The following is a 27,338-nucleotide window of genomic DNA, read 5'->3' as shown; positions in this document are numbered from 1 at the left end:
CTTATATGAGTGCAATAATCAGCGAATTAATATTTGACAGAGTTTAGAATATTGCCTGGAACATAGAAACTATCATAAAGTGTTTGATAAATAGTATTGCTAAAATTTCCAAAACAAAGCTTTCTTTTCAACTTAACTTTAACAACTATTTTTGCTTAAAAGTATTCTGTCATACAGGATCTTTAGTTGTGGCATGCAGAATCTTTACTTGTGGCATGTGGGCTCTTAGTTGCAACACGCAGGTTCCCTGACCAGGGATCAAACCTGGGCTTGCATGCCGCAAAGGTACCACGTGCCTCAACTAAGACCCGGCGCAGCCAAATGAATAAATAAATATTAATTTTAAAAAAGTATTCTGTCAAATCAGCTTTTAAAAAATGCATCCCGTGTTATATGGCAGAAAATAACTGAAGTAATCTAAACGTACAAAATTGGGAAGTTACATTGTTTCTATGTGTGCATGTCTAACTTACTAGTGATACTAAAATTAAATGTTTGTACAATAAAATCTGATTTAGCAGAAATATTTAAAACTGGTTTCACTTCCATAGAAATATGGACATAGTAAAGGGCTATTGCCATGGGGATTAAAAGAGATTATGAAACTGAAAAATCACAAGAACCTTTCTTTGAATCTTCCATAAACCCATAACTGTAGGCTTTCTCTTTAATCATTACTTGTAATTAAAGTATTTTTCCCACTTATAAGGAAGTGAACTGAGAATATATATTCAAGGTAATATATAGTAATATAGGCTTTGCATGAAAAGTTATTTTTATGATTTATATCTTTTGGAAAAGCTCATATTTCAGAGTTTAACAGATAGGTAATGTACAGGGATTCATATTCATTTCTTAACTCTATTCAACATCAAACCAGATCTGAGATACCCCACTTACTTTTCTGCATTGATTTTTCGTATATTAAATATAGTGAAAATTGTATAGAGGAAAAATAGCTGAATTACTACACACACATAAAAAATGTGTGAATGGAAAGGACAAATTTATAAGGGAAGTGTGCCAGAGGCTTTCATTTTTTTTCTGTTTCTTTTGTGTTGGGTGTGTTTTTAATCTCCTATAGCAGATAGCGTGATTCCTTATATATAGTTGACCAAGAACTAAAGCCTCAAGGAGAGGGAAGTTCTTATGATAACAACCACTTAGGTGTGGGCTTACTTTATCAGACTTCTTTATTTCACTAGGCTGAAGGAATTTATCCTAGATGTAGTCTGAATCTGGCATGTCACTGGATGTATGTTTGATTACAAACAAATGTGACTTTAGTCAGACATATATGGGCTCAGTAATTATGCTGTAATTGGGTTTTCATGTACATATTTTCAGTATATCTCTCTACTTTTTACGAAAGCAACATGGATGTTGATAAATTGGGAAAGGAGCAGCTTGAGGAAGGAACTCTCCACAGAATTGGGCAGTGAGGATGGTTCCTGTTAAGAAATCTTCCCTTCCAGCTACCTGATGAAAGATGTTAGAATCTTACATAAACATTCTTTACAAAACACATGAAAGTTATGCATGCTTCTGGCAATAACTCAATGAACAAGGAATTTAAATTGAGTGATTTTAAAAGTTGCAGCTTTGTACACAAAAATAAAGGACTATCCCTTTTATAGTTTATATTATTGTAAATGACAACTCCTGAGGAATCTGCTTCACTCTGATGAATTCTACTTTTCTGAGTTTAGCCACCAATGCCTAATCAGCTTTCCTTCCATTTCATGAGCTAGCCCAGGACCTTTCTGGTACATTTCTAACCCTTCCCCTCTAGTTTTGAATTCATTTTTACCAAGTCAGACTGAGTATGTTGTTGTCATTTGGAATCCAGGATCCTAAAGATATATTATAAAAACACATGTAAATCCATGGATTTATATTTATAATATTAGGAAATATATATGTAGCCAACATGTACTATAGGAAAGTAAACTTTTATTTATGACTGGGATGGTCAGGAAACCTTCACAAAAGAGACTGAAGCTCAACAAAAGTGTCCCAAAGTTTAAGTCAATAGTAACTTTTAATATCACTTTAAATTTTTTTTCTCTCAATTGTTCACAAAAACATTATGGGTTTGAATGGTCAGGTATTTTTTCCACATCTTTTCATTGACAAAAACAAGGTTGAATGATGGAACTCTTGGTAGAAGAAGAATATATATTCTTAATATGTACTAAGACCTGCATGAACCCCTTTTGAGTCTTTCAGCAATCCTTTTAATTATAGACTGAGTTACCCCAATTTTTACCAGTAAGAAATCATAGTAGTAAAGTGACTTGCTAGGGTCACATGGAGAGCAGGTGGTTTAATTCCAGTAAGACCCTTGTTTCTGATTCAATTCAGATTTCTTTCTTTCATATAGTTTCTTGAAGGAGAATTAGCAGCGAAGGAAAAAGAGGGAGAAGGCCTGAGGCAGGGCTGGTAGAGGAGAGGTAATAGCATTCAGAAGAATATAAGGCAGGTCTAGGTAAGAGTGCAGCTAGTTTGATCAGGCAGAGATTTGTGCAGAAAAGTGGGTAGACATATGCTGAAGTGTCAGACTGACATTAGATTATAGTGAGCCTGCAATAACTTTCTAGGTGTTCCCATTGTTCCAGCGTTTTCAAACTAAATTGTGGGGATATGTCCCTAACATTATGTAAGATGATGTATTGTTTTCTTTCAAAATATTGGAAATAGTTTTGGCCAGTGGAAGCAATTCAAGAGTTCAAGATTGTGAGCAGAAGAGGACAAGAACAAAGTGGTAGACTGTATAGAGAAATTCTTCAGATTCATTCAAATAATTATCAAGTATTTATTGAAAGCTTGTTATATATTAGAATCTGGAACAATAAAATGAGCAAGACTTCCTCCCTATTTTCAAGGAATTTATATTTTTTAAAGCATGTACGTTTTCTAAGGAGTTTACATTCTAGACAAAGAAATACAGTAGTGATATAATGTGTTAAGTATATATTTGTTTTACTTATGGAATTGAGATTTAGCTCATAGTAAAGATTACAAGCTCAAAGAATGAATTATTTTCCTAAAAGAGAGTATTTTCCTAAAAGAGAGTATTTTTAGAGTATTCACCAAAGTATTAGTGGATATTAAAGCATCAAAAACATAATTCATTGCTTTGGGAGATTCAGGCTTAAGAGATCACATATGAGTAACAAAGCCCTGAGAACTTGTGCAATCATCCCTTAGTATTCTTCAATAGGAGAGAAAGTAGAAATTACCAGTTTGACTTTTTTCCCCATCTTCTACTTATCTACAAGAAGGTTAAATGAAAAATTAGCCTTCATTTGTCATTTTTAAATATTACTATTGGGAAGGATCAAGAATTTAAGGGACATAGAACACTGAAAAATCAATGTTTATTCTAACTAGAAGGTAGAAAAAAAGTGTTTTGCTATGGTATAAAATATATCATTTAAAATTGCAGAAAAGTTTGAGTTATAAATAGAAAAACTATTCATATTAAGGAAAATGTTTTTGACGAATCTATATTATTTAATGCATTTGAGCACTTATCTATAATTGAATTACTAATTTTACATTAACAGCTTTTTACTGGATTCTGACCACTCATTATGTTGGATTCAGCGTTCTCAAAATAGAAATCCAAAGTTCTTTCTTGGAAACTGCATTATTTGATTTGCTAGTGCATCTTTCTCAATAGGATCCATTAATTGCTCAGATCTCCCTTGATATTGAATTCACTACAGACACAACAAAATAAAACATTTCTTCCAAATTTAAAGTATCAATGTCTAGGTGAACTTGCCATAAAGAAATCTGGTAGTTTTAAATTTGAGGAAAGTAAAAATTAGCCTTACTACCATTCATCCATTAACTCACTAACTTAATAAACATTGCTATTGTATTCACAAGTCACTACTATCTAAAATTTGATGTATTAGAGATACCAGGCATAGTACCATCAAGCAGGAAGCAACAGGGCTGGATGTCAAAGGGCCTGGTGATGGGAATCAGGTAATACCCTGATGTCTCAGGCTCTTTATCTATATGTACAGTCAGGAATTTTGAGTAGAATTTCCAAGATTCTATGCATATTAATTTCAAGAGGACTTCCACAAAACTTTTTTGATATTTTAAGCCTTACAAAATTAGATTTGCAAATAAGCTTTTAATTGATAAATGTTAATGTCAAAAGGGTCATAAATGTTTGATGTGCCTTTGTGACAGTATCTAAAGTTGTATTACTTTTAATCATTTTCTATTAAGAATATTTGTTTAGTGGATTAGTTTACACTCACTAATTCTATTTATGTAGATAAATTAAAACATCACCCGTGTCTCTTGAAGCTTACTTTTTCCTCAGAGTATTAGTTTAGTAACCCCTTTTGCTCTTGCTAAATTCCTTAAATATGCCTGGAACATTCTTTATCCCATTGACATGTGGCATTTTCCTTTATTTCATTCACATCTCTGTTCAGTACTCCTCCTCCAATGCTCTCTATACTTTCACTTATTATTTTTTCAGCAACACTTAATATTACTTATATTGTACAATTATTTATTTTTTAACTGTGTTCATATTTATAACTAATGAGAAATGAGCTTTATGAGGCTAGTTTCTTTGTTTACAGCAAGGTTGTATCTCTATTGCTCTGACTTGCTATGCTGTCCAATAAAGTAGATCCTAGCCATATGTGACAATTTAGTTTAAATTAATTAAAAGTAAATAAGATAAAAATATTTCCTCAGTCACATGCCACACTTCACCTACTCAATAGTCACATGTGGCTAGTGGCTACTGTTGCCGACAGTGTAGATGTAGAACATTTCCATCATCCCAGGAGGTTTCATGGTCAGCACTACAATGATCGATACATAAAGGATGCACAAATAACAATGAACGATCAAATCCAAAACCTTACATATAAGTGAATGTTTTCAATTAAGATATATCATTTTTTTCTTTTACTTTAGATGGAATTATTCCCATACAGTGAAAGATACTGTAAAAGTGAAAAGGTGAAGACAATTTCCCAGACACTTGTTCACTGGTAAAGTCAAAGATTTCCAGGACAACTCACTGCTTTTTCCCTCTTTTCAAATGTTATTGAAATTATGTCATTGAAAGAAAAGATAAGTTTCTTTAAAGATAAATATCTTATTGAAATTAACAGGGAATTATTTTATGTTAGGAAAATAGAATTAACATCACCATACATGATCACATGAGGAATTATACCTCCCTTGCCAATTGAAAAATACTTTTACTAAAATGGTTTATGATTTCTTAAGTAACAACATTATCAAAAAATGTCCACAAAACTTTATTTTTAAAAAAACAACATTTGCTTCTCATAGGAATAAGAAGGCTGAGTATTTATGACAGAAAATATTGTCTTTTATAATAATACTAGTATAGCTTTCCTGACACAAAATAGTGACTAAAGTCAGTAAATTATTATCAGTAAAATCAGAAATCTCACAAAGTTGCATATAAATTGGTATGATAAATATAAGGCACAGTTTTTTTTTCCACTGCTGCTTAAAATTAAACTTCATTAGTAAATCATAAGACATAAACTGCCTTGTTAGTTTTAATACCAAACTTTCTTATAAATTTTTACAATTAGATTTTACTCTTGAAATTGACTTGCTCAACTGAAGAACATGGGCTTGGAAATCACTGTCTTATGGATATAGTTGCATTTTCCCTTAGCCTATATCAATAAAATGAAAATAGGTGTGATTTATGAATTTTATTACAATGTGCATATACATGTGATAACATTTATGATTATATGTATTCATAGATAAAGTTGTACAAAAACTATGATGCAATTCAGTAAGAGCATTTTTTGGTCAGTTATTCTTCAGGGAAACAGAAATTTATAGAGATACCATTTAAAGAAGTTAGAAGGCCTTCTGCTGGAAACATAAAATATAACTAAGAAAACCCATTATCTGATCTACAGGTTGTAGCAGACCATACTGTGTAAATCAAACCCGTCTGTGCACCCTTTTGGTGCATGTTTCTATATTCTATCTTTCCTCTATCCCCAGAGGTTCAACAAGACTTGAGGAAAGACAGTTATGATTGTTTTCAGTTACTGAAGAAAGCAGCTTTTATATTTACTGGGAGGATCAGGGAGGCATTTTTTATATTTACTGGGAGGATCAGAGAGGCATTTCCAAAATAATTTGGAAACCTGGAGAGCTCCCTTGGCTCCAGGGTTTAACTCACTGGGGTGTGTTTGTTCTTTTGTTTGTACTTTCAGAGCTGCATGGAACAGCATGACCATCGTGTTCAGCTTTGATGCCTGTGGGGATAGGTTAGATTTGAAACATAGTTCAGAGAAAGATAGATGCTTGCTGCATTTGTATTGAAAGGTTTAGAGGAAAAATGGTAAAAGCATTTGGGCCCACCTAAATTGATCCATATCGTTAATTTAAGTATATGCTCTTAAGATCCAAGAGAGTGGAAAGTATAATTCCCTCCAACAGCAGATTGTTTCATATTTATTGGTACATTAATTATGTTTTTGTACTCCAGAAGAAGTTTTAGCTTTTGAAAAATTGTAAATGCTTATTAAAAATATTTCCAACTAGTTGAAAATTATCAATGGTAGAGTGCATGGCTAAGAGAATATTTTCGTAGAAGATTTGAGATCTACAGTCTCAATGATCACATCTTTGAAAACTCTTAAAAATAAGAGATTAAATACTTGAGCAAATAAGATATTTCAAATGGTTGATTTTGGTTTATTAACTTCAGGTTATATTAGTTTCATGTGTAAAAATTTATTGGCCTATGATGAAGTACATTGTTTTAATGTATACTTTTTTAGATTGTAATCACTTATATGTTACACATTTATATGCTAATATATTTTTACATAACTCTAATCCTGATTCATGGCATTGTATCTGTCTCCTCACACCCAAGATATTGTCTTTTAACCTGTGTTCTTCCTGTTCACCTAGTTTGTACCTTAGCCACCTCATATAATTTAACTGAGAAATTCTTTCTTCTGTCATTTTTAGGTAATTTTTAACGTTTGAAATCATCTATCCATTCAATTATTTTTAATCTCAGAAAATAATTTGGAAAGTAATACCATTTCTACCTGTGCTATCAAAGACCTCATCATTAATTGTGAGGCTTAATATATTTAATAGACATTTCTTTTTCACTTAAACAATTTGCTTCTTTCTGGGCCACACATCTGCAGCTATATATCAGGGATGCATTGGCTTCTTAGAATACAATATAATATTGCATAGGAATTTTCAGAATGTCACAAAACTCTTCTTAGAAATCTATTTTTTATATATATACATATATTACACAAAGTAATACATAGTCCTATATTTTAAGAAGCTCAGTCATGTTAGTTACTAATTATAACACTAGCTCAATATTAATGTATTTTATTTAATTCTGTGCAAAAAATAGAGATTTAATTTTAATGTTTTACTTTATATTGTTCATCATTGGTGATGGGTTTTCACTATTCCCCACTAAACAAGTGAAATAAAGGAGTACCCCCAAATTATTCAATGAGAGTAGAAATCTATAGTACAGAAATACTGTTAAAGAAAATATCATATAATTTATCCTCGGTGCTGGTGGTGGTATTTTTTTTCTTTCTCTGTTTGTGTGTGTGTGTTCTGTAAGAACAATTAACATGAGAGTTATTTTCTTATTGTACATTTTTAAGTGCCCAATACCTTGTGCTGTGTTCTTTTAACTTTTCAATGAACTGTAAACATTTATTTTAATCGCCAGTCTCTCTAATGGATCAAGAAATTAGTGTAACATGCACTCTCTGCCCTCAAGAACATTGCTAGGTATAAGAGATAGAGGAGCTGAGTAGACAAGTAATTATATAAGGTATATAGTATACAACAGTGCCCTGAGGAAAGTCTTGACTCTGTAGTATGCACATTCTGTGGAAAGAGTTACTGCAGTCAGTTGAGAAGTCCAAAAAGACATGCATTAGGATGAGGTTTGAAGGATGAACCACCTTTCAACATGTCAGGAAAGGTCACTCTAGCTGAATGGAAAATAGTAAAAAAACTATACTATTTCTAGAATTTGTGGTTTTATTTGCCAAGATAATAAAATTACTTTCCCCAATAACATGAGACATGAAGTTTTCAGGGTAGAGTGGTCACTTACAATTTATCAACATCCCTCACCCTGCCCATGCCTTAGTTTTAAAATCCTGTAACTCCACAAATTCACAGAAATCTAAATGGATTTGAAATAAGATTATCACTTGGACAAAAAGAGTGATTTGTTCAGAATTAGCACAGAATCCAGTGCATGAATGGGACCTTGACACCTTTGTTCATTATAACCTTCATCTTCACAATATTTGCTCTTAAAGAAGCTGGGTGACTCTCATTGCCAGTGTTGTCCCCTGTGCCATTTGATGGGATGTTCAGACACCAGCCGCCTGGAAGAAGAAGCTTTATCATACATTTCCACTAATCAGGTGGCTGTGAAATAGCAACTAAGGAAAGAGACACTGTTCTCTTTCTTCCTCAGGCATGAAACAGAAAATTTAGCTGCATACAATGATTACTAGATGTTTTAGAAAGAGGCAAATGTGGTATTAGAACACAAATTTTCTCATTAACACCATGCATTTAAGTAAGAAGAGAATTATCAACGCTCCATAGAATGATTTGCAAATATACATGGAAAGATACTGCAATTCTACATCTTAAATTGTAATTTTTAACCACTTAATGTTGTTATTTTTGTATATTTACTTATATTATTTTAAAATGTAACAATGATCTTTCATTATAAAATTTAAAAATTAGTCAAACTGCTAAAACCATTTATTTTATCTCAAACTTCAGTCATAATATCATTTTGTTTGTTTGTTTTGCTTTTAAAAAATATAAAGTATGGGAGGTTTTGTAATTAAAAGTGACTGCCTTTATCCTCTGAGGCACTCCTCTTTAGCAACATCCCAAAGACCTAAGAGATGTAATAAAAATAGCAACTGAGATATTTGGGGTAATGTTTGGACTCAGAAGAAAAGGAAGGAAGCACCTGATGGATGCAGGAACTTGTAAAGGATCTAGTTCATAGCAAGCTTTTTCAAAAATATATTTACCTACAATGCCCCAAATTCCACCTCACATGCCAACTTTGTGTTTTTTTCTTAACAGTTAGAAGTCCAGGACCCGAGTAAGTAATATTGAATTTCATTCCTGCCAATTGCTTCCTCTCTGATTTTGGACAAAATTTTAACCCTCTGATTCTTATTTTTTGAAATGTAATGAGGTTCAAATGTGCATAAAGAACTAAGCGCAAAATACACAGTAATTATTACTTTTGTTACCATTGATATTGGCTATGGTAGTAGTAACAGTAGTTGTAGTAATCATTCAAATCTGTAGATAAATTAATTGAATCCAATTAGTTCCTTCTAATATCTAGCTAAGAAATCTGCACTGAGGAAATAGAGACACTCTTTTGTTCATTTTCCTTTTTCAAGAGATTGAAAGGAGAGTAATTTTAGTATTTAGATCATTCCTGCCATGGCACCTTCTAAACACTCCAAGGAAGTTAAGAACAGTAGTGAGGAGCTTAGGGACAGGGACAAGTAAAGTAAGAGATTCCCCCCGCCCCCAATAAATTTTATCTATCTCCTAACTTTTCCAGGAAGGACTAGTAAGCACTTTAATCAACTTCCTTCAACCTATGGTTCCTTAGTCTGGGAGGTGAAAATTTACCCTCAGTGTTTGAGGGATATTCATGAGCTCAAGAGTCTGAAAAGATCAGTTCATGTAAGGTCTAACCAGCAAAGATTTGGGTTGTATTCTGAAAGACAAGAGGAGTGTCTGAAAGGTTTTCAGCAGCAGAATAGCTTGATATGACCTTTGATTAACACAGTCCTTCCAGTTATTACGCAGGAACTGACTTTAGTGAATAAAGAGTGAAAACACAGAGATAATGGTAGTTTGGATCAGGATATATAGCCAAGGCGGCTGTAAGGAATGGTGAGATAAGGGATATTTCCTACATATATAGTACAGCTAACATGTCATATTGACAAATTAGATGGGGGTGGGGAGGAAAGAGAAGATTTATATCTAACCTATTGACTTCTCGGGTTTTGGTTTGAATGAAAGGGGAAATGGGAAATCCTGGGGCTGGAGTAGATTTAGGAGAGAAACTAAGAGTTCTGTTTTAGGTGAGAGAAGCTTAAGATGCCTAATTGACATCTAAATAGAAATATCAGGGAAATGGTTTAATTTATGAGTCCTGAGACGGAGCAAGGCTGTATCCGGTGACATATATGGGATCCATCTTTACACAGTTCAATGCCCTGAAACTAGATATCAATCTAGGTAGCCTGTGAGAGAAGAGATCCAAGGACAGTGCCCTGAGACAAGTCCACATTCAGTGGCAGGAGGAGGGAAGCCACCAAAGCACGTAGAGAAGTGGTCAATAAGGTGAGAGACAAATTGGGGACAGTGGTGCCCCAGAAATCAAGTGAAAAAAGTGTTTCTGGGAGAGGGAGTGATTTTCCAGTAAAATTGTGTTGACGGTACATGAGGGCATTAAAAGACAGAGAATTGACCATTGGAAGATATTGTGTGTGGCCTTGAGAATAATGGTTCTAAAATTCAACTTACAGTTTTTTCATGCCCTGCAGTTTCAGTCACTTCTATGTCTCTTTGGTGACTTTAAAAGAAACAGCCTGAGTACAGTGTCTCTCCATCTTTCCAAGATTAACCTATATTACTCTGCTTTTATACCTACTTATAGAGCCAGTACCCACTGTTATTCTCACTATTTTGAGATATTTTTTATGGAATGTTCACTTTATTCTGTCTTCATTACACTATTACCCACAAAGATTCAAATACCATCCCATCTTAACAAGCTAAAAAAATTATTTTAACCTCCAGTGCTTTGCAGTTGTCTTTAAATTCATTTCACAAACATATTTTTCAAATGATCCATATCCTTTTCCACAAGGTCCTCTTTCTTTCTCTCCCAAACCTCTTGTAATATGACTTTCCCCTATGACTCTACTGAAATTGTTCTGCTAATGACACCAATGATTTCATAAACATTGAAACTGGTAGCTTTTTATGATTATTCTCTCTATGCAGCTATTTTAAATAAAGTTGAAAAAAATTATTTACACTATTTGCAAGTTTGATTTACCATGACTTCAATTTCAATAATAAATCCCCAGGAACTCCTCTTTTGACTTAAGCTTTTCATAGACCCTACTTTGAAAGCCACTGATCTAGAAAACAAGGATTATGTTAATGTCTTTTATGGAGGACAACACCTAAGGTAAAGGCCAAGCTGATTGTCTCTGGGTACCTACACATCTCCCACTGTTAAATTTCCCATTAATTTGAAAATGATTTTCAATAATTAAAATCACAGTTATATTAGCCTCTTGACACAAATTTAAAATGAAGGTCTTTAACTTTATAAACGATAATGCTTACTGCAGTTGATGGTGCTAAAAGGTAACAGTACAACTCTGTAAACACATTTGGAGTTGCTACCCTGAACATAAGCCAGCATCATAATCTGCTTATCAGTGAGAAATGTTCAGGGAGTGTGAAATTCAACAAGACAAGCCAAAGAAAATTAATTCAGCCTTGCCTCAGAAATGCCAATTGACCTAATCTTCCCCATCTATTAATTCTGAAGGTAGAAGGAGCAATAGATAGAAAAGCCTAGGGGGTAATCATAATGACACAAGACTTAGGAGCAGCTCACAGAGCCGGCTCTGCTCCCAAAGATGAACCAGGGAATTTTGAATAGTTATTTTAAATGTGTATAGGCCATGTAGAGTCTTACAGGTCAAAAACAAAATCCAAAAATCAATAACAAAAAGTGAATTAGGAAAGTTGAAGACATAAATAATGTGATGAGTCGATTTAATGCAAGTGACTCTTGGAGTTGGAGGCATCCTGTAAAAACAGAGGAGTCATGTCTTTCAGTGAGCCATACCAGAAACCAACAATATGCTTCACTAGCAGATTTAGAGATAATAAAAGCTTTGAATCCTAATACTCATAAAATGGTGTAACTATAAAGCCTTTTCCTGAAAACTAGTGCCGGCTACATAGCATACAGATTGTGGTTGTGAGTCAAGGTTTGTATGCATCAAGCCCCACTGCCTGTCCATTCTTTTATTCTCTGCTAGAAATAGTAAAGCAGAAAGCATCTGTAATTAAAAGATGAAACCATTCTTCTAGGAAATATTACATATTGTTAAAAAGCATTTCAATATATCATACTTAAATCAGACATTCATCTAAACTTCCAAGCAATCAAATTTTGTAGAAAGAATGCCTAAGAAATAAAACCAACTGGTAGTTTGGAGATTTAAAAGTCCTAGTCTAGGCGATTAACTGAACATAAATACATGCAATAATGGATGTACTTTAGTTTGGAGTTTTCTTGGGTGCCTGACATGAAGACCATGGATTTCTTAGCAAATCATAGTTTTAAGTCTATATTTCAATCAATATTTGCTTTTCAGTTATATTTCTCTTTTCCCTTCCCCTTAACTTTGGCTTTGAAATAGGTTTTAAAAAGATGATAGAAACAGATTCTCAAGAGAAGTAATGAGGGAACAGCCAAGAAACTGGGCAGAAATGTTGTAGCATAGCTTAATTTTTTAACATTTTTTTTCCCAAAATAACTCTTGTTTAAAGAAGACCTATGGAGTATTTACTTCATAAATGATGACCTCAAAATGGCTTCTGGTGTTTTTAGCTTTAATTCTAATAGAGTATGACAGGCATAAAAACTAGATTTAATACCACTAATTATTATAAATTAAATACACAGCAGTTAACACTAGAAATCTGTTTTTGCTTAACCTGGTTTGTTAGGATATAGTCCCTGTAGTCTTGCTTTGACCTATAATCTAGTTACTTTTACAACCTACTTCATAGTCATTTAGCTGTTGTGTGCTGAACAGGCTTTGATTGATGGCATGTGGATAGATTACTATGGATGAAGCACAATCACTGGCTTAAGCCTCAATGATCTCATTACAAGGACTAGTTATGCAGATGTTTAAATAAAGAAAATAAAATTTCTACATGGACTTTTAAAAACATTTTAGTTGAAGTATAGTTGATTTACAGTGTTGTGTTTAATTTCTGCTGTACAGTAAAGTGACTCAGTTATGCATATATCTATTCATTTTTATATGCTTTTCCATTATGCTTTAATCACAGGATATTGAACATAGTTCCCTATGCTATACAGTAGGACTTTTTAGTTTATCCATCTTATATATAATAGTTTATATCTGCTAATCCTAAACTCCCATTTGGATTGGAAGCTTGGGATTACATGGATTTTGTGACTGACAGTTCTGAAAGTGAGCACTAGCTTTGACAGTTACTATGGCTGTTACACAATAAATTCTAGGTGCTCTTTCAACCTCAGTTTTCTCTTCTGTAAAATAAGATATTACCTCCTAACTCATAGTAGTTAGGAAAAGCAAACTCCGTACAGTATCTGAGACACAGTAGCATATTCACTTATGTCTTCCTGACTCAAAGGTTTATTGTGCCATTACTATGTGCAACAACTGTGTTTAAATGGGTATATGGACATAAATGTACAAATAATATTTAAAGTCTCTGTCTTAGTGGACATCACAAGAGAACTAGGAAGAGAATTAAACAAGGCTTTACATTGTACTATTTCTGTTAAGTATAGAGTACCAAGGGTATCTATTTATTGCTAGGCTATCTAGCCAGGGTATCTATTTATTGCTCTACTGGAGCTCAGGAAAGTTTTTCTCCCTCATAGAGTTGTTTTGAGGAATTTAATGAAAGTATTTGTGTAAATCTTTGCTCAGTGTCTGTCACAAAATAAGCGTACTAGCCAGGGTATCTATTTATTGCTCTATTGTAGCTCAGGAAAGTTTTTCTCCCTCATAGAGTTGTTTTGAGGAATTTAATGAAAGTATTTGTGTAAGTCTTTGCTCAGTGTCTGGCACAAAATAAGCGTACAACAAATGTTGTCTATCAATAACATTCTTAAGATGAAATTTAAAAGATGTAAATCCAGTAGAATTCAACTAGAAAGGATGGAGGGATATGATCCAGGAAAATGGAACAGCATGTGAAAAGCCCTGGGGTGAATGAGAGTGGCACTGAAGAGGAGCTAAAAAAAAATTGGATATAGTAACAAGTTCAGACTAAAGGCGATAGAGTTTTAAGGCTCAAATTATGAAAAGGCCAATTATCAACTAAGTTAGAAAATGCAGACATTATTCTAAATTGCAATGAGAACTCAGCAAAAAATTTTAATGTGAAGAGTTGACATAATCAAATGTAGAAAAAACAACAATAAAGAACAGTTACTGAATGTCAGAATGACAGGTATTGTACACTAAGTACTTGACATGCCCTATCTCATTTAATCCTTCCAACATAAGACATTAATTGCTCTCATTTTACAGCTGAAGAAATTGAGACATAAAAAAATAAGTAGTTTGCCCAAGATCATACAACTACACTGGTGAAAATGGAATTCTGAACTCTTTTAGTCTGACCTTTAACTTCTATGAAACATTTTTCCCATGTTAGTGATCTTAGCAAGATCTTTTTTCAGTGTATAGAGACGTAAGATAGGAGCCGGCAGCAGTAAGAATTGAAGAAATTATATCACATGGACTAAGATAGTGGCAGTGAGATAAAGATAAAATAAAAGGTTTGAGAGATATTTGAAGTCACTAGCATTTGGTACCTGATTGTATATTGTTTTTGAATGAGAAAGATGATTCAAAGATGACCCCGAGACCTGGCTTGGGCAATTGGGTGGGTATTGCTTCCCTTTATTGAGCTAGGGAACATAAAAAAAGGACTGATTTGGGAGTGAAGGTTAGACATCATGGCTCAATTTTGGACATGTTGAGGTTGAGACATTTGGGACATATCCAAATTGAGAGGTCCAGTATAGTAAAGTATGTCTTCCTGTCTGAAAGCAGATGTTTGAAAACCATCAGTGGTAAATGGTAATAAATGGTAATTGAAGTCTTGCCCTGCAAGAGGTTGTAAGGGAGAAGAAGACAAAAGAGGGAAACACCAACTTAGTAGAATAAGCAGCAATATTTAAGGGTTATACAGAGAAGCAAGACTGTAGAGTTGTGTATGCAAAGATGGACAGAAGAGGGAACAGTCCCTCTGAGCTAGCTGAGAGGCTGTCTCCCAGGCTTAAGTCCTCAGTATGTCCACCCAAAAAAACATAATTCTCAAAAAAAGATGGACAGAATAATGGGGAGGGAGTGAAACAGACAGAATTCAACAAAATGAAAGAGGGTCAGGGTGTCAAATGCTGCCAAGATACTAAGTAAGGTAGTGGCTGGAAAGTCAGCTGGATTTGGTGAAAGGAATCCTATAAGAGAAATTTCAGCAGAGTGTTGGAATCCTGATGGCAGTTGGGTGATTAAGTAGTGAGTGGTAACTAAGAAATAGAGTGTGAATGGAGATAATTTCAAGAAGATCAATTCTGAAAGGGAGGAAAATATACAGAAGCTTGGAGGGGTGATAGGTGGCAAAGGATTTTATGTAATGACAGAAAGTACTAATTATTTAATAACTCAATAAATGATACATACTCTCAATTTAAATTGAAAAAAGCAAATACAATTTTTGAAAGTAGATCAATATCTGAAACTTTGTATGATTTAAGAGTATCCATAGCAATAATAAAGCCACTTAGATGAATGCTTACTATGAGCTGAACACAATATTCCTTATTAATAACAGGTGTTTTAATTCTTACAACAACCTATGACAAAAGCGTGACTGTTGCTCTCATTTTTTTTTTTTTTTTTTTGCGGTACACGGGCCTCACTGTTGTGGCCTCTCCCGTTGCGGAGCACAGGCTCCGGACGCGCAGGCTCAGCGGCCATGGCTCACGGGCCTAGCCACTCCGCTGCATGTGGGATCTTCCCGGACCGGGGCACAAACCCGTGTTCCCTGCATCGGCAGGTGGACTCTCAACCACTGCGCCACCAGGAAAGCTCTGTTACTCTCATTTTTAGAGATGTACCTAAGGTAACTCAATAATTGCATTGTCATTCCTCTCTGACAGAAAATCAGTGTAGCACCTTTTTATTTAATTATTTTGTAATAAGATCACAGGAATAATATCTTATGAAGGTATATGGAAGTATCCTCACACGCACTTTAAAAAAGTTAATACCTATGTTAGTGCAGAAAAAGAGAAGTTTCGCAGAAGAACCACAAGTGTGATGAAATAGACAAGGCTAGATAAAGGTGGGAAATAATCTAGTCTTACTTAATGTTGTGCTGTAGATATTCAGTTTTGTTTGTCTAAAAATATTAGTACTGCAGGAATAAGTGAAGCTAGATAACACTATCCATTGAAGCATCTCTAAATATGTTTTTCAGTCCTAATAGAGACTCTTTTTATTTTTGCCTTTTGTTTTTATTTCTGGAAACCATTCAAAAGTTGCTTTAATAACAATGTTTCACCAGAATGATTTTATTCAAAAACTTCAACATTGAACTGAAAGTACCTTTTAGTTGAAGAGGAAATAAATGAAGAGAGTGGGGCAAGATGCATGTGCAGAGATTCAGGAATATCATCTGGCTAAGCATGGGGGATTGAACCTGAAAAGATTTATGGGACCCTGGGCAATTTGCTTTATGCTGGTAATAACTGCAACACTGCTTATTCCCTACTTCCTTTATTAACTTTCTCTGCATCGCCACTCTTTTTGAGTTCATCTGTCTTAATGAAGTATCCATCTTCTGTCTTTCTTTCCTGCTTTACATTTTTAGACATTATAGAGGACTGAAACTAGTTTTCTCAGCTGGACCCACTCACTAGCCAGAGGCCAACTTTGCTTCCAAGTCAGACTCCAAGCAATTTCCCCCATTAGGCATTTGTTTCATCGTCTACATGAGACCAATAAAACTTATCAGCTAGCTCAATCAAACACATCAGCTGGAAACATCTTCTTGCTGTGAATGAACAGACCAGTTAAAAAAAATAGTTTCCCTGGATTTTCTTGTTGAAACAGTCTGGATCTCTTGTTTGAACATTAGACATGGTTTCTCTGTCTGCATATTTGTACATTTCTAAAAAAAAATCTAGTGGTGACATTTTATAGAAGTAAGTGCTGTCATACTTTATGAGTTAAGGAATGGGATTGGAAGTATCAGTTATGAGTTTTAGGTGAGTTTTGGGAGTTATAGAAATAAGTACATACTTTATTTTATCAATTATCAGTTTGAACTAATAACCTCTCTCCAGCAACAATTAAGTTTCCATTCTCTTTCTTATAATGAGAGAAAAGGTATTTATGAGATATTTTTCATTCATCTAGGATACTCCCTGAAACTTGAATGGAAGATCTTGATATGGGTGGTATCCTGGGCAAGTGTGAAGTGAGGGGTTAGGTGGAAATAGACACAGAAATAGGAAGCTAGTATCACCCAAAACAACTATCATTATATGTACATATATATAAATACATACAGGATCTTACTGGGATACACACACACACACACACACACACACACACAGACACACACACACACACACACATCTACTTCTTTTTTGCCATTTTATAGCCCCTGTTGGTTTCAGGCCCTGCATATGGTGTTCTCATGGATAGTTAGGGTGGTTTCTATATGAGAGTTCAGATAGCTTACCACATCAGCATGATTTATTTATAATGAATCTGGGCTTGTCGTAGGTAGAAACCACGAAGACCCTTTTATTTCTGGGGTTGTGAAAATTACTTTTCTACAATAGTAATAATTAGTTTTAGTCATTAAAAAAGCTAGTTTCTCTAAACAATATCATAAATGTCTCAGGCATAAGCACCACATTGTTCAAGCTTAAAAGATCATTAAAGACATATTGAATCAAATGACAAAGGATGTTTGCTCCTTCCCATATCTAGATATATCATGCAAAAGTGTCCAAAAGCAAATTTCCCTGCAACCTTTCAATCTGTGGAAATGCCTCTTTATCAAAGAGCATTTACCTTTGTTTAGACCTATGTTACTGAATAAGTATTTTTCTGACATAAAAGATAATTAATTTGTTTTCAAATTTACAGTGATTAATTAAACATAAATTTGACATTAACACAGAATAAATGAATAAAAGACCATTTTAACAAGGAAATAAGAAATCTGGGATGGACACATCAGCCTTATATTTAATGCTATAGGATTTGACCCACACAAGCCCATCCCACCTTTCCCCTGCTTACCTGAAAAATGTAGCTTTAGTTATTGGCTCAATTAAAAATAAATTTATTATCACGAGTGCTTAAAATCAGCAATGTTTAAAATCCATAATAAAAACAGCACAACATTCATAGCCAGGCTTTCTATAGATAGGATTATTGTAATAGACAATAAATTCCCTCCCTCCTTATACACTCTCCCTATGCATGTATGTATGCATATATGTACGTATCCATCTATGTATTATCAGGCTATCTGCTATGAGTAGTATATTTCAAAATTTATATATATATATATATATGTTTTCTGTTTGTTTGTTTGTTTTTGCGGTACGCGGGCCTCTCACTGTTCTGGCCTCTCCCGTTGCGGAGCACAGGCTCCGGACGCGCAGGCTCAGCGGCCGAGGCTCACTGGCTCAGCCACTCCGCGGCATGTGGGATCTTCCTGGACCGGGGCACGAACCTGTGTCCCCTGCATCGGCAGGCAGACTCTCAACCACTGCGCCACCAGGGAAGCCCCCCAAATTAATATTTTATATACAAATACACAAGGACAAGTTGCATGTATATTTGGAGTGTGTGTGTGTGTGTGTGTGTGTGTGTGTGTAAGAGAGAGTTAATTTTCCCACAGGTAAATATTCTTGTTAATTTAATCAATGTTTTGTCATGGAGACATATGGTCTATGAGATACTAAAGATGTTTTAAATTTTTCTTTCATTAAAAAAATAAAATATGAATATATTAATTATAAAATTTAAGGACTGTTCATTTTTTATCCCTTTTAATGGGATAAAAAAACCTGTCATTTAATTTGTTGGAAAGAGTTAGCTTCTGCTTTTGTTCAAAATATATTTTAAAGCACAAATAATTCATGCATGCCACTCTACAGATCAACTTCTTGGAGGAGGTTTATGGTTTGATGAGAGGGTGGTGGGGTTCTGTTTTATTTTTGTCTTATAGCTAGAGGCATAAAACAGCATTTTCTGCCTATAAAGAGTACTCAGAATTCAAAATTCAAAACATACCCAGGCACACACTTCCTGCTGCCTTGCTAACCTATTTTCCAGGGTCATTTTCTTTCAAGTGCAGTTAAAATTTTTCTCTGTCGAACTGAAGTATGTACCAGAGGCTCTTGGGATTTGAGTTCACCATTCCAGACTTTTATCTAGAGCAGGTAGCCTAAGTGAATTTTCCATCTTGTGAAACTCCTGCAGCGAGGCCACAGAGGAGAAAATGGAGCTAAGTACTGACAGATGTACCATGAGTCCCTAGATTGTGAATAAGGGTTGCAGGTGGAAAAAATATATATAATTTGCTGATCTTAAAAGATATATCTTTCAAGGGGCTAAGCTAGTCACCCCTACATTTTCTGCTTTAATACTTTTCACAGCAAGGTGGATTCAATACCTATACTTCTCAAGTGATACATTTCCCCACCTGGCACTCCTGCTTCCAGTTATTCTTTTATAATAAGTTACAAATTCTATTCATTCAAGAAGATCACTTTGGGAAAAAGTCTTAATATGGATCCTCAATCCTCTCTTCTCATGCTCCAATTTTCTGGTCTGTCTGTAGAAAGTAATCACAATAGTCTAAATTTTTCTCATGATGATTTACTCTTAAACAAGGATTTTTACAAGTTATTTTTAGTTTCCTGAGCTGTAAGGAACAGAGTTTCAGAGAGGCGAGTGACTCTTTCCTTTTTAGATTTTAGCTGCTTGTGGCTACAAAGGTATGAGTTTCTGCCTGAGATCTGAATACAGTCCATAGATTTATTTAATTTAGTCCTACAGTGTTTTAAGTCTTAATTAGCTGCCAGTATTTAAGAATTAAGAAATGTTAGCTTCTCTTGAATGTTTGGGTGAACGAGCAACACCATCCTCATTCTTGAATGGCCTCAAAAACCATCAAGAATTGAGCCACAACTACCACTGTAGTATAGGCTCCCTTAAATTCGAATGGTCCCTACAACTCTATTATTCCCATCACTTGAGGCCAAGTCTTCATTGCCATTGTTCATCTTTCTTCCCATGTAGCTTCACTTATTTACTTTAACTGCCTGTTCATTGAAGTCATTTGAATTTTCTGCTCATTCTGTAGGAAGGGCATAGATATTCCAAATTTTGTACCATTTCTTATGAATGAGTGTGTGCTGCCTGGAGATGTATTATGAATGATGCTGGGGCTCTGTCTGCCTTCAGCAGGAAAGGATGCCTTCAAGAATCACACTATCTGCCAGGGGAGGCCATGAGGGCAATCATGCTAGACATAGTTGACACACACTTGTGATGAAGGACAGCAAGGTTGTCTGAAGCAGTCCCATTACAACAATTGGAAGAGAAGCTGATGCTTACTGAACATTTTTTTTTAGACAAATTAACACACAATTCATAGATCTTGGCTTCATAATAATCCTGTTAGCCTCAATCTATAGATAAGAAGCTGAGGTTCCAGGTCTCATCTGATGTGATAAAACCTAGTAAGTGCAAGTCTTAAGTTTTGAATGTGCATCTCTACTATATTGTGCTCCTTTAGTGTTTTGAAAACTTTCACATTTTTTAGAGAAGTCAATGAAATACAGAATCCTGTAGCAGAGAAGTAGATGCTAAGAGTAAAGCCTTTTAGGGAAATCAATTCTACTGCTCCATTTATTGAGAGCTTACAGTGTGTCCATCATGCTGCTAGGTACTTTATAAAGGTTATCTCATTTACTTCTACAATTTCCCAGTTTGTAGGAAGGTATTATAATCATCACTTTATAGAAGAGGAAACTCAGGTTCTGTTGCCTCAGGCAATATATCCAAGATCACAAAACTAATAAGACATTGAGGCAGGATTTAAATCCCGAGGAATATTTTCTTCAATGCCTAGTTTCTATGCACTACACCCATTAAAAGTCTTGGTTGAAATGTATAATGAAATAGGTATATAACCATATTACGAAAGATAAATCACTGCCATCACAGTTTCAACTAGGTCTACTTCCTGAGATTTTGGATGAGATCAAAGGTAGCTCAATGTTTTGGCTCAGGCCTCCCAATTTCACTTCTGACACATTACGAAGAAGTATATCAACTTGAAACAATATTGAATGAATGAGGTTAAGGGTTTTAATGAATGGTGAGTCTTCTGTTATCAGTGGGAATAGAACCCCCAGACCCATTCCAAACTGGAAAAGTCACCTGTTACCTTCATTATAAAATGAGACCCCGATTTGTAGCTATTTATGTTTGCTTTTACCTAATTTACATACCTTATCTTCATTTTTGTCTTTTAAATATTGTTTGGGTTGTAGTGCATATGATTAATAAGAAAAATCAGTTCCTTTAGAAAAATTTACATGGAAAAGTTAAAATAAAAGTGACAAAAATCCCTCAGTGATAATATGGAGCCAGTTCATGGTAAATGGTATGCTGTATTTAACATAGGAGAGATAAGTTGCTTGGGCCAGGAGTTGTCAAATTTTGTGACATCACCCTTTGATAGCTCCAGGCATATAGTGATTGTATTTCTCTCTGAGTCATGATTACATGTGAATTTTAAATTATCTCTATGGTTCTTATTTTTTACTTGTAGTAAGTATATGCCAATATGAATTTTATTATTATTTTATTATAACATTCTAATGTTATATTGCAAATATTTGCCTCTTAAGGTAGGACCTCTAATAGAATTTCCTTTGCTCTCTCCAGTCAAACAGTATTTCTCACTTTACAGTTCTTGTCATTCTTTCCAGTCACTCTCCATATCTAGTATAGAAATAATCTTTTTACCATAGAGTTTACCCAATTTTAAAATAATTATTAGCAAATATTTTTTGAAACTTTATGTGAAACTTTATGTCTTACATTAGGTAAATAATCATAATCTCTATTCTCAAAGGAGTAGTTACTGCTTGTCTATGGCAGTGTTATGTTACCATAACATTTAACAGTGTGCATAGGAATACATAACCATGTAAGGTCTAAACTTTCTTAATGAAGCATTACATTCAAATACCAAAAGTAATTTTGCAAAATAATATAAATAAAAGTAACTTGATGTTTGTACAATGTTTTAGCCTCAGTGCTTCTGAATAACATAAATCAGTTCTTTTCCTCAAATAATGTATCATCTAGAATGAGACCAGCCTCATAGCAGATACCCATTATACAATAAATTATATAAAAGAGGAACAGGATTTAAACAGGATGCTCTACAAGCATATAGGGGTACCCCTAATCTATTCCTGAGATTTGGGGAACTGGGTGTGTTGCCCCCATTGTAATTTGACATAGTCAGTGAAATATAGGAGAGAAAGAAGCAGAAAGCCCTGTGATATTTTCAGCAATGCGCTAATTGGACAAAAGAAATGCAGAACAGGAAAATGAGGGCTAAACTGATTAATTCACTGTCTCAATATATTTTAAGTGGTTAGTAGAAGATGTTTTTATTATTTTAATAGTAAAAAGTGTCATTTAAAAATATCTTGTTAGAAAATACATAGATACTTTGTTGGATTTTTTTTCAGTAACACAGGTTTGCTAAAATTCTATGTGAGTTAACATTGATGTGACAGTTTCAATAGCGACCGAATAAGTTTAAAGTATTGTTTAGCTTATAAAATAATCTTTTTAGTTCATTGTAGAGCTTTTTCATGACAATAATTTAAAAATGAAGTGCTATAATATTTCAGAATCTGCTATAAGATGTTATGTAAAAGATGCGAAAGGAAATGTAAACAGCAATAATTTTATGAGTTAAACCTATGCCAGCGCTTTCCTTAAAAAAATTAAATAAATAAAACAGGACTTTTCTATAGTAGAGCATTAAAACACATCAATGGGTTAGTTTTTAATTATCTTAATGAAGTGTTAAATTAAGTACAAATACTATCATGAGCATTGCAAAATATATGTAAATAATTTAAACTGATGATTTTAGAAAGTTATAGCTTTAATTTCTTAAAATGTGAATTTTCAATTATTGCAAGCTCTTGCCTCATATTTGCATTCTTGGTTTTCATGTCAAATTCAGTCATCTGTTTGACAAATATAGTTGTGGTCTCCATTCATAAATAACCATTAATTTTCTACAATGACACTGTTGACTGCCAGTGTCACCAGTGTGAATAGAATAATGTTTCTACACCTGAAGAGTTTGCAATGTCTTGTGAATGTGTGAGAAGTAGGGAAGAGTAGATAAAACATATATTAATACCTACTTATTCAACAAACTTTTATTAAAAATCTACTAGAATTGTTGCTTATTCTTAGGAATATTATAGTGATCCAGACTTACTCATGAAAGGGGCCCTAAAAGTCATTTTAGGTGGGGTAGAGATTCAGAGCTGAGCTCACTCAAGTCAGAGGTAACAAAAATTTAAAGATTGAAAAAGCATTTTAAATGAACCTTGCACAATGGTTGACAATTGGTAGTCTTGTATGTGTGTGTGTGTGTGTTTCTTCTGTATTATTAATACCTCTTTTGAGAGTCACTGAAGACCTTTTTAGTATTCTTGGTATAGATCTATTTCTCTCCCATATTTCCTTTTCTTCCCTGTTTATTTCCCCATGGTTATGAACATTCTGTATCAGCCTTTAGAATCAATGTTCTTGAACTATAGCAACATAAGATGGTGATATGATGCCAAGGCTTAGCAGAGAGATTATATATTGAAATCATTTTCAAATCAGATATCTTACATCATAAGAAGGCTGAAAGAATAAAGGTTTTGTCACAACTTTGTCATAAATGTGAATACAGATTGCCACCTGCTTTGGATAATAAATGATTTTCCAGAGAAGTTGTCTATGACATGGTTGCCTTTATCAGCATGTTTTCTTCTCTCCTGGCATTGCATTTGTCATTTTTAATATAAGCTTTTGTTATCTATTGCTGTAAAGCAAACTATTTGTTTCTGCTTGAAATAGTAAAGATGTGACCTCAAGCTCCAAAAGACAGCTCTGTCTCCTTTCCTTTTTCCATGAGTCTATTAGAAGGAAGTTGGTTTCTATGTCATGTAAATCTAAATTTTCTCTATACATTAATTGTAATACTTTTGCTAATTAATTGGGGGTATGAATATAACTCCAGACAGCAGATCTGTTCTAAGCTTGGTTTAGCACAATAACTATACTTCGTGGCATAATCATGAAAGAAAGGAAACAAAATCCTGACATTTAGATAAAATGGGGCTTAGAACTTCCACATATTTAAAAGGCTGTTGAAAGCAAATTGGGAATGGATAGATGCTGAAGCTGGGCCTCATTCCGTTAGTTAAAGCAAGTGGCTGAAAATGTTGATTTTCCTGCCACAGGAGAATGTCAACACTTATAAAGAAAAATATGCTGGCTTAAAGCAAATGAGTTAGAAGTCTACATCAAAAGCTTTTCTACAGTTAAGTGAAAGCTTGATGAAGAGTGGCTTTTCTGTGTATAAAACAGTAAACTTGAATTTATGTACTAGAGAATTATACAATACATTCCTTACCAAAGTCAGGTATTGTCCTTATTGTTTTTTTATATTAACATCTTAAATCCTTACAATCACACTATGAAGTAAATAGAGTTCTTGTCTTCCTCATTTTAAATAAGGGGGAATAGAGCTCCAAAGGGTTTAAGTAATTAGCTGAGAGTGATGCAATGATTAAGTAGTAGAAGCCGATTAAAACCTATATAGTCTGGCCCCAGACTCTCTCTGTTCTTAACCATTTTATTATGTTGTCCAATGACATACATGGCCCCCTTTAAAGTCAAATAATACGACCTAAACATTTTACACTTAGACTGGACAAAGGATTTAAAAAGTCAAAATGAATATATAACTTTAAGATGGAATAAGGAAACATTTTGTTCCAAGGCAAGAAACCAGAATTAATTAATTAAATCACAATGACAGTGTTAAAAACCCTTACTTTTCAGTGATCATTTTTCTAAATTTATGTGATTATTAGTGTCATGCAAATACATTTTACAGCGTTAGTTTACCAAAGAAAATTTCAGATAATAGAAATAGTTGTAAAGTTGTGGTCTCTTAGGCAGAAATGCAGTCAGAAATGAACTCGAAATTTGACCATTCATTGTAGGCCATTTTATTCCAATATTATACATTTTTATCCTGATAGAGAAAAGTAACTTTATTTCTCTTATTACCACTATAGTAATATAGCATAGAATATAAAACAAAACAATCAAAATGATACAAACTTAAAATTCTTAAAAATTCCTATTGATCATGCTCTGTATGAGTCTAATCAAATAAGTAGACACTTTCACTTGACAGAAAGTATCAATTATGTTGTGTTACCAAACTAAAATAATGTACTAAGGAAATAATTTATATAAACTCATTACATTCATAATTTAGGTACATACTCAAATGTCCATGTTTTGTATGATATGAAACTGAGTTTTCAAAGAAGTTAAGTGACTTGTTCAAAGTTGTACAGTGTAGCAAAACTAGGCTTCCAATTGAGAGGGATACCATGAATCAGTTCATTCAGTTATTTTTTTGGATGCCTGCTCTGAGCAAGAATCTTTTGGATCCCAAAGTATCAGAGGTTGAGGATACAGCATTAAGCTGAACCAAGATTCTGCTCTCAGGGCTCTTATACATATCTAATAGAAGAGAAAAAAACATTATATTATATATCAGGTACTCACAGAGGTATCAAAAGTGAATAAAGAAGAGGCCAGGGAGTTATGGTGTATGTGAAAATTTTTTATATGGAGTGGTGATGGGAGAGCATGCTGATGGGAAATCCAGAAGAAGCAATTGCCAATTTCCTGGTCTTAACAATTTAGGCCAACTGACCCCACACTAAAGAGTTTCTACCTCAAGAATAAACAGATTCAGAAATCATAATTAATCATATTAGTTTAAATGTGGTTAAATCATTACTTGTAATAAACATATTGTCTGCAAAATGGGTAGAGTTATGTAGCTTCTAATGAACAAAGCATAATCGGATAAGTAGCAATAATAAATCAACAAATCATCATTCAAATATGATTTATTACACAGACAAAAAGATGGAAATGCCAATACATCTTGAAAAACTATTCAAGTTCCCTAGGAAATAAAATTATATTAAAAAGATAATAACTAATGCCTATCCAACTGTCAAAAATAAAGTATCCAAAATCACCTTGGGTTCCAAAAGATATTCTCATGAAGACATTCTCAGGAAGAGTTGGTAGCAGTATAAATTGCATAAACTTGTTTTTCCTGAAAGGGATAGATAGATAGATAGATAGAATAAAAATGTTTTCTTTGTCCTGGATTCAATCTCATTCTGCCGTTTAATCCAAAGGGAGCCTTGACAATTCATAAAGTGGAGCAATATCAGAGTTACTGAGAACATAAAAGAGATAATTAATATAAGATTTTTAACACAGAACGTAATGCAGTAAGCATACATAAATTATTAGTTATTACTATTGTAAGATATATGATGGCATATACTACAGCCATAAAATTCAACTTTAGAATTCAATGGCATGCTGAAATTTTTATTAATGTATGAGTAAATTAAAATTGCAGGTTACAAAACAATATCTATAATATGACTTCACTGTGTAAGAGTAATCATGTATATTTTATGATGTATCACCATATTTAGGTTCAACTGACTAACTAGCACAAACTCTATTCATTATCATAGCTCACTAATGAAAATAATTAAGTGAGAGAGATAAATAATATTAAGAGAATTAACAAAGTTTACTTCCAAGTGATAGGATTATATGAGATTTCTTATTTTTTAATTCATTTTTTCCCCTTCACACATTATTTTTCAACTCACATTATCGCATACCTACACTTTGCTAAGGTCCTGTATGAGATGTCGCATTGCTGTGATCAACAAGATTATCAAGGTCTCTGCCTTATGGGGCTGTCACTGGGGTGTAGAGTCAGCAGGTAAATGAATTTATTTGTAAGGTAATTTCTAGGGCTGCCGCTATAGGAACACAAAACAGAATAATGAGATAGAAGGTGACTGGGTGGGGGTAGCAAGGCAAAATTCCTACCTATAAAGCATGGCCAGAGAAGATCTGAGGAGTTAAAGAGGAAATTGAGGCCAGGACGACCAGAGGAATACAATTAAATAGCAATCT

General features: G+C 33.9%; 1 protein-coding gene across 2 annotated transcripts in view; it reads left to right on the top strand.

The window, feature by feature from the left end:
* PCDH9 (protocadherin 9) overlaps positions 1-27,338 on the top strand; it is a 969,142-nt gene that overhangs the window by 35,887 nt on the left and 905,917 nt on the right. The window lies entirely within an intron of this gene.

The sequence above is a fragment of the Monodon monoceros genome, unplaced genomic scaffold, assembly GCF_005190385.1.
Source record: "Monodon monoceros isolate NGI ecotype Baffin Bay Population unplaced genomic scaffold, NGI_Narwhal_1 Super_Scaffold_8, whole genome shotgun sequence".
Lineage (NCBI taxonomy): Eukaryota > Metazoa > Chordata > Mammalia > Artiodactyla > Monodontidae > Monodon > Monodon monoceros.
This window is presented reverse-complemented; position numbering and strand designations above follow the sequence as displayed.